Here is an 8239-nt window from a genome sequence, read left to right as displayed (position 1 = left end):
TGTGGGGGAGGGGGGGTGCCTTTTGTCCTGGCCTCGGCCCGGGTAGACTTGCTGGCATGGCGGCCTTGGCGGGGCCAGCCAAGCTAACCGTCGGGTCCTTGGTGGTCTCGATGTCCCGCGCCGCTCTCCCTTTAGCCACTCGCCGAGTCCGCTGGGGCTTCTGTGAGGGTATGTCGCCGCTTGCTGGTCGGCTGGTGCAACTGCTGGCTGAAGCGTCAATTGCGTGGATGCTGTTGATCTCCGGTGCCTGTGTGAGGAGCGATGCCTCGCTGTTTTGTCCCCGCGACGTGCTGGGCGCCTCGGTTGTGAACCCCGGTTCCTTCCCTCTCGCTGTGGCCTCTCGTGGGTTCTTTTGCAGGGGTGGCAGAGGAGGAATGTTGCCGTTGATCATGTCGTTAGCCGCAGTATGTGTGGGTAGCCGTTGATCTGTTGTGCTGGCTGCTGCTTCTTGGATCAGCAGATTTGACTGTAGTCTCTGGTTCCGTGTCATTACGGGACCAGGGTTCTGATGAATGTCACCCGACATGAGCAGGTATAATAAAAACATTGATCTCTTATTACACTTGCCTGCCGGGGGTAATTTCTTTCGTTCCGGATTTGCAGTAAGTACTGTGTGGATGGTCGTGGCTCCGAAGGCAGGATGTTTCCTCTCCGAGCCCGTTAACAAATAGAAGTCGCAATGGGACTGCTGTTTTACGTTTTCGCTATCCTCCACTTCTGTCTGGAGTTGCTGCTTGAGTTGTGAATTCAGGTACAAATCCATAATCCACAGGAGGGAAAGTAGAAAATGCGCAAAGTACTTTGTTGTTGTTGCTCTGTTGCGTTGGTTACGGGAGCTACGTAAAATGCGACCGTCCATGTGAAGCCGGATGTGGAAACTTTCTAGGTCTAGATCTAAGGAAATTAATAAAGGGAAGATGATCAAACTGAAGGTTCTGTATATACAGTACTGAATTCTCCCATCCGGACCAATGCAATTTGAAATATTATTATAGAATATAGAATATATGCTTATACATTACCTTATTATAGCCAATTCGCACATTTATATATATATAATATATATACATATAGTATCTTTCAAATGGCCGAGTTCAATTTGGATATAGTATCACCAGGCTTGCATAATAACAGATATTGATATTTACTGTAATCGACTGTACTATTTTATTTCCCCCACAGTATAACCATTTTGTAACTAATTTCAGATCTAATTCTTCCTACATGATAACAATAGTGTGGAGAAACTGACTGCGTTTCAATATTTGTCAAAAACGTTACCTTTTGTAGCTTATTATCGCGAATCATAACAATTATTGATATGATTCATTCAGAACGCTGAACTTTGAACCACCATAGTGGACCACAGGAAGTGTAGAACGGAGAAATTCCAACACTGAACGATAGCTACGAATCCCCTCTACAAAATGGCCGCAAAAAGATTCCAATTCCCATGGTTCAACATTTCCATTTCCGGTTCCGGGTCAAAAAACGATTGCAAATAGAAAACTTAAAACGATATAAGTACACTTTTAACCTATTGCTAAACTATTGCCAACCTAACGTTTTACATTCTACATGTATTTGTGACATAGTAGTGATAATAATACTTGAAAACGGTTGATTTTAAAAACGCTAATTTATTGCATCACTCATAAAAATATTAATATATGATAATAATGTCAAAAGGGGTCGGTACCGACCCCGTGGGGGGGGGAACAGGGGAGTGTAAAGTTTTAGAATGAAGGCTCCGACACATTGATTCCTGGTTTGACTCTTTATGAACGTCTTCAAGCTTACAGACACATTCCTGCTGTTATGGCTAGAACTACCACAATAACAATACTCCCGCTGCTTCTCCGTAGTGCACTGACAAGATCACCCGAGTGTCTCGCTCTTGAGGAGTAAAACCTAGAGCGCCCTCTATAGGTCAGAACTAAACATTACCAAGCTCAATGAACATTATGAACATAAAGTCAACTATGTGAACCATGGACATTACAACCCTCCTTTCCTTACATTTCTTTTCTTTAACAATAACTACACATTAGTTGAACTCAACAATGTATTTTAGAACATTATTACATTATGCACATTATTCAAAGTCAGTGAGGTATGATGGGGGTCTTCTGCTTTCCCTCACTGGGTACCTGTGACCAGGTGGCTGTGGCCTGGGGCTGTCAGGGCATACACGTTCTGCAGTGTAGTGAGGATCTATTTCAGTCCAGTCTATGACACCTTGCATGTCAGCTGATTGAGAGTGGTGATCATCCACCTTAGGTAAATTCTTAAAGTGGGATGAGTTTCTGGTGATGACATGATTGTTACGTTTAGCTGTCACCATGGAGCCTTTGATCGCGATGATCTTGTATGGGTGGGGATTGTAAGCAGGGCATAGCTTCCCTTCCTTCTTTTGACGACAGAGAACTCTATCACCAGCCTTCAGAGCCAAAGGAACCACATGGCGCCTCCTTTCCGCATTATGTTTCATCCTGTCCTTCGCCATTGCATCTGCTCGTCGTATTTTTGCATCAGTCGGAGACTGATAGTGGACAGCAGGCGTGGGTAGCTTGATCCTCAGAGGCCTACCAAACAGCACATCAGCTGGAGCCATCCCAGTGGAGCAGTGTGGCGTGGCACGGTAGTTGCGTAGAAATGCATGAGTCTGTTTCCATGGACGACCTTCAACATGTGTAGCCCGTATATTCTTCTCCAAGGTGCGCATGAACCGTTCTGCCTCTCCATTCGCCTGAGGCCACAATGGAGTTATCTTTCTGTGTTTAAAACCCAAATATGTTGCAAAATCTGCAAATTCCGAGCTCTGAAAGGGGGGGCCATTATCCGTTTTGACCTGCAGTGGAATTCCCAGTGTTGAGAATATCTTGTCGAGTTTAGGGATAGTGGCCCTGGCTGACGTGGACTGAAGAATCTCAACCTCTGGGTACCTTAAATATTCATCAACAACTACCAAAAGATAATCCCCAGAGGGGAATGGACCACAGAAATCAACACTAACCTTTTCCCATGGTGACGATGGCAGTTCAGACATGCAGAGGGGTTTTTGTGTGTGGTTGGGCACAACAGCCTGACATGGGATGCAGCCAGCTATCATTGCTAGGGATGGGTACCGAATTCGGTACTTTTGAGGTACCGAACCGAAATACGTCGGTACTACCGAGTATCGAATCAAGCGAGAAACCGAAAAAAAAATTAAAAAAAAATTTAAGAAATATTTTTGTATTAATTTTTTTTTTACTTTTTTTTTCTTTTTTTTTTTTTACTTTTTTTTTTTATGTCAACGTTCACACGCACAATATATGCTTACCTAGGATTTGACTTGATTCAACAACAAAGCAGTCGGAGCAATGACAAGCCGAAAACTGTCGAAATTGTAGTTATTTGAAGTTTGGATTTTTTTTTTACGACTGAGGTAGGTAAATTAAATTTCTTGAGACTAAAGTACCGAAAAAAGGTACCGTTGGGTACCGGTATCGATTCACAGGTACCGGTACCGGTACCGGTATCGGTTAAAATGTGAAAGGTACCCATCCCTAATCATTGCCTCCACTTGCTTGTCAATTCCAGGGAACCAGACTTTCTCCCTGATCAGCTTCTTAGTTTTGACCACCCCCTGGTGGCCTTCATGTGCAAGTGATATTGCTCTGACTTGTAAAGAGTGGGGGACGACAATCTTTGTGCCACGCAGTACAGTGTCACCATTAGCAGTCACTGTCAGTTCATCTTTTATTTTCTTGAACGACACAAGAGCAGATCTGTCAACTCCATCAATAGAGGCCACTATCAAGGCCACTGTCAAGGCCACTGGCCATGACAACATCCCCTCCAAATTCCTCAGAGACTCAGCAGCAGCCATCACCCCAGTCATCACACACATAATAAACCTCTCCATAAAACAGGGACACGTCCCCAAGGACTTCAAAATTGCGAGAGTAACACCCCTGCACAAAAAGGGCAGCAAATTAGACCCGGGTAACTACCGCCCTGTTTCTATCCTTACATCCATCTCGAAAGTCATGGAAAAAATAGTATACGAACAGATCGAAAAGTACCTCGCGGAAAAAAATCTAATCTACGAATTCCAATCTGGCTTCAGAACATCCCACTCCACTGACACATGCCTTCTCTACTTGAACGACCACATCAAACAAGAGGTGGACGCGGGCAAATACTGCGGCATGGTCATGCTGGACCTACAAAAGGCCTTCGACACTGTCAATCACACCATTCTGATTGACAAGCTAAAAGCAATTGGTTTTGATAGTTTATCAGTGAGCTGGATACAATCCTACCTGGAGGGGAGGGAACAGATGGTGGAAGTAAACGGTACCCTATCCCCCCCCCTCACAGTGAGCTGTGGTGTTCCACAAGGAAGCATACTAGGACCGCTACTATTCCTAATTTATGCAAATGACATGTCGTCAGCTTGTGACTGCAACTTGTTCCTGTTTGCGGACGACTCAGCCCTGCTGGTCTCTGACAAGAACAAGTTACAGGTTGAAAAAGCCCTCAGCTCGGAACTAGGCAAAATCTGCATATGGCTCGCCGACAACAAACTATCATTACACATGGGCAAAACAGAGTCCATTCTCTTCGGTTCAAATAACAACCTCAGCAAGACCGACGGCTTCTCGGTTACAGTGGGTGACAATATTATCACAAGGAAAGATGAAATTACCTACCTGGGTTCCATCCTAGAGGCTAATCTTTCCTGTGACAAAATGGCATCCAATGTAATAAAAAAAGTCAACCAACGAACGCGATTCTTGTACCGGATCTCCTCTCTGGTAAACAAGAATACCCTGAAGACTCTAGCAGGAGCACTCATTCAAGGGTACTACGACTATGCTTGCACCTCATGGTACCAAAGCACCTCAAAGGCACTAAAAAACAAATTACAAACATCTCAAAACAAGCTAGTCAGACTACTACTTGACCTGACTCCTAGAACCCACCTCACCCCTGCCCACTTTGACAACCTAGGATGGCTTAGAGTAGACGACAGAGTACAGCAACTTGCAATGGGCCTGGTCTACAAGATACACTATGCGACCAAGGTACCCATGTACATGTCAAAATACTTCCCAAAGGTCAGTGAATACCACGATCACAACACCAGAGGGAGCTCCACAAATCATGTAAAACCCAGATTCGGCTCAAACAAGGGACTAAACACGTTTCGCAATTATGCCACATCAATGTGGAACGCCCTGCCTAAAGCTGTAAAGGAATGTGAATCACTACCCACCTTCAAAAACACTCTCAAAAAACACCTACGTGAGACTGCAATTCGAAACTGGCCCCTACAAATGTCCTAACCTAGTTGTACAGTAAATAACCAAGTAAGGCTTTGTCAATATTCCAATGTACAGTGTAAAATGTGTGTGTGTCCCCTACCCAACCCCCCCCCCCCCCCCACCTCCAATGTACAGCCCTCACCCAACCCACCCAACCCCACCCCACCAACCTCCTCCAATGTACAGTTTCTACGCCAAATGTATATACACTCCTTTTCTGGACACTTTTGTATCACAAACAGTACTGTATTTGCAAATCTGATATGTCATAAATGTATAGATGTAGCAGTACTGTCTATCTGTATGTCATGTATGTCATATATGTTATGATGAATTGAAAATGGGGGACCCTGATGTAAACAAGACGAAAGTCTTTCTCTGGTCTGCATCCCCTTAACAATTGTATGTATTGAGATGTACTGTACTGTACCCATTCTGCAATCTGTTAATAAACTTTTCAATCAATCAATCAATCAAGAGTCCCGTTTGTCAGACAGCAACCTCCAAGAGTCATCTTTAATGAGTCGAATTACTTCACGTAGAGTGGGATCAGTTGTGGTTGCATCCTGAATTTCCGCCAGTGTCATCGCCTTCGGTACAGCATTTTCAGTGACAAAGTTTATGTATTCTTCAGCTTGTCTTTCGTCGTCTGACATAGCATGAGAGATGTGTGATACCTGTGCCGGGTCGCGCGACATGTAATCCGCCGGGTTGTCTTTGCCAGCCTTGTAACAGACTGTGTAGTTGTATGGTTGCAGACGCAGGCTCCAACGCTCTATACGAGCAGGTGGTTTGGATTTGGGGTTATTGAAAATCCATTCCAATGGTTTGTGATCACTGACAAGTGTGAAGGCTGCACCATAGAGGTATATGTGAAAATGTTCACAGCCCCAGACAATAGCAAGGGCCTCACGTTCTGTCTGTGAATACTTTTGTTCAATGGGGGACAGTGCTCTACTTGCATAGCTTATCACTCTGGCCGGCTCATTTGGACTGTTCCTTTGTGCCAATACAGCCCCAAGACCTACTGGGCTTGCATCAACAACCAGTTCAGTTAGTTTGTGTGGGTCAAAGTAGGTCATCACAGCGTCACTAGTAAGGCTGCGTTTCATCTCATTAAGAGACCTCTGGTGTTCTTCGGTCCACGTCCAATGAGCAGATTTCCTTGTCAGGTCTCGCAAGGGTTGAGTTATGGTGGCAAAATCCTTTATGAATCGGGCGCTGTAGTTTGCCATGCCAAGGAGACTGCGTATCTCACTTGCATTGGTCGGGGCAGCAGCATCATGAATCGCCTGAACCTTCTTAGGATCTGGAGAGAAACCTCCATCTGAGAACGTATATCCGAAGAAGTCAAGAGTGGTCTGTGCGTATGAGCACTTGGCCTTGTTGAGAGTCAGGTTTTTTTCTTTCAGTCGCTGAAAGGTTGCCCTGAGAGCTTGATCATGGGCAGCCCTGGTTTCCCCAAAAACCAGAATGTCATCACTGAGGTTGATGACTCCTGGAATGCCATCCAGGGCCTGTTGAATGGCATTTTGGAACACCTCTGCAGCCGACGAGACCCCAAAGCTCAGTCTCTTGTAACGTCGTAGCCCTACATGAGTGGAGAATGTTGTGATGTATCGTGAGGATGGATCCAGTTCTAGCTGATGATATCCACTGTTTAAATCCAGCTTTGAGAAGAACTTGGCTCCATTGAGTGCCTGTATCACGTCATCTACTGTGGGTGTGAGATGTCTTTCTCTTTCGATGGCACAATTTGGTACCCTCATGTCCACACATAAACGCACACCTTCCGGGTCTTTCGGCTTTGGAACAACAACTATCGGAGAAACCCATGGAGTGGGGCCATCAACCTTTTCAATTACATTGAGATCCTCCAGGCGTTGTAGTTCAGCTTCAACCCGCTTCCTCACATGAAACGGCACTCTTCTATGAGGTTGTGTGACAGTAGAAACGTCTTTATTTATGTGTAACTTGACTTGAACCCCATCCAACTTGCCCAATCCATGGAATAGACCATCGTACTCAGTGAGGATATCATCCACTGTATTCGCTTCTGTCTGTTTGCAAGCTGATGTGGGCTGTCTGTCGACCGGTTGTCGTGGAGATGTGAGCTGTTCCTGCTGCTCTGGGGATGTATGAAGGGCATTAGCAATCTTGATTAGCCCAAGTTGACTGGCAGTGTCATATCCGAGTAAACTGCCATTATTTCCTTGTAACACATGGAATGTTGTAGTTGTGAACTGCAATTTGGACTCCACCAGCGAGGTGAATTTTCCCAGGGCAGGTAGTGGCTTACGAGAGCCATAGGGAAATATGGGAACAGTGCATTTGGTGAGTGGGGGCTTATATGTCAGTCTCTGGTAAGTTGCCTCATCAATGATATTTACAGTTGCCCCTGTATCCAGCATCACATTTATTTTGCAGTCACCAACCTTTATGTTTGCATGTGGGAGGTCTGATCTAGTTTGAGAAAGTGTGTACAGATACTCCTCAGAAGATTCTCTGTCTGCATGTGTTGAGTTTGGTGTGATTTCCCTGTCACTGGTGTGCATATAATGCACTTCATGTCGGTCTCTCTTTTCCCATGGTGCTCTGGTGCCCCCTTGTGGTCATTTGGAACGACAGCACTTTGAGAAATGTCCTTGTTTACCGCAGGTGTTACACGTTCTCCCCCTCGCTGGGCACGGTGTTTCCTCACGATGGGGAAAAGTGCCAGAGCAATTATAGCAACTTTTATTTGTAGCTCCCCTCCCCATATTCATAGCCAAAACATCTTCCCTCATGTTTCCTTGAGCCGAACTGTGTCGTGTTAGCTCCATTCCTGATGCTTGAGTCTCGGCAAGTGCCATGGTTCTACCCAGTGATAGTAGCTCAGTCAGCGTCATCTCCGGTTTCTGTAGTGCTTGACGTCGCAGCTTATT

Source organism: Notolepis coatsorum (genome assembly GCF_963971535.1).
Source record: "Notolepis coatsorum genome assembly, chromosome: 10".
Lineage (NCBI taxonomy): Eukaryota > Metazoa > Chordata > Actinopteri > Aulopiformes > Paralepididae > Notolepis > Notolepis coatsorum.
The sequence above is the reverse complement of the archived record's forward strand: the minus strand, read 5'-3'. Positions refer to the sequence as shown.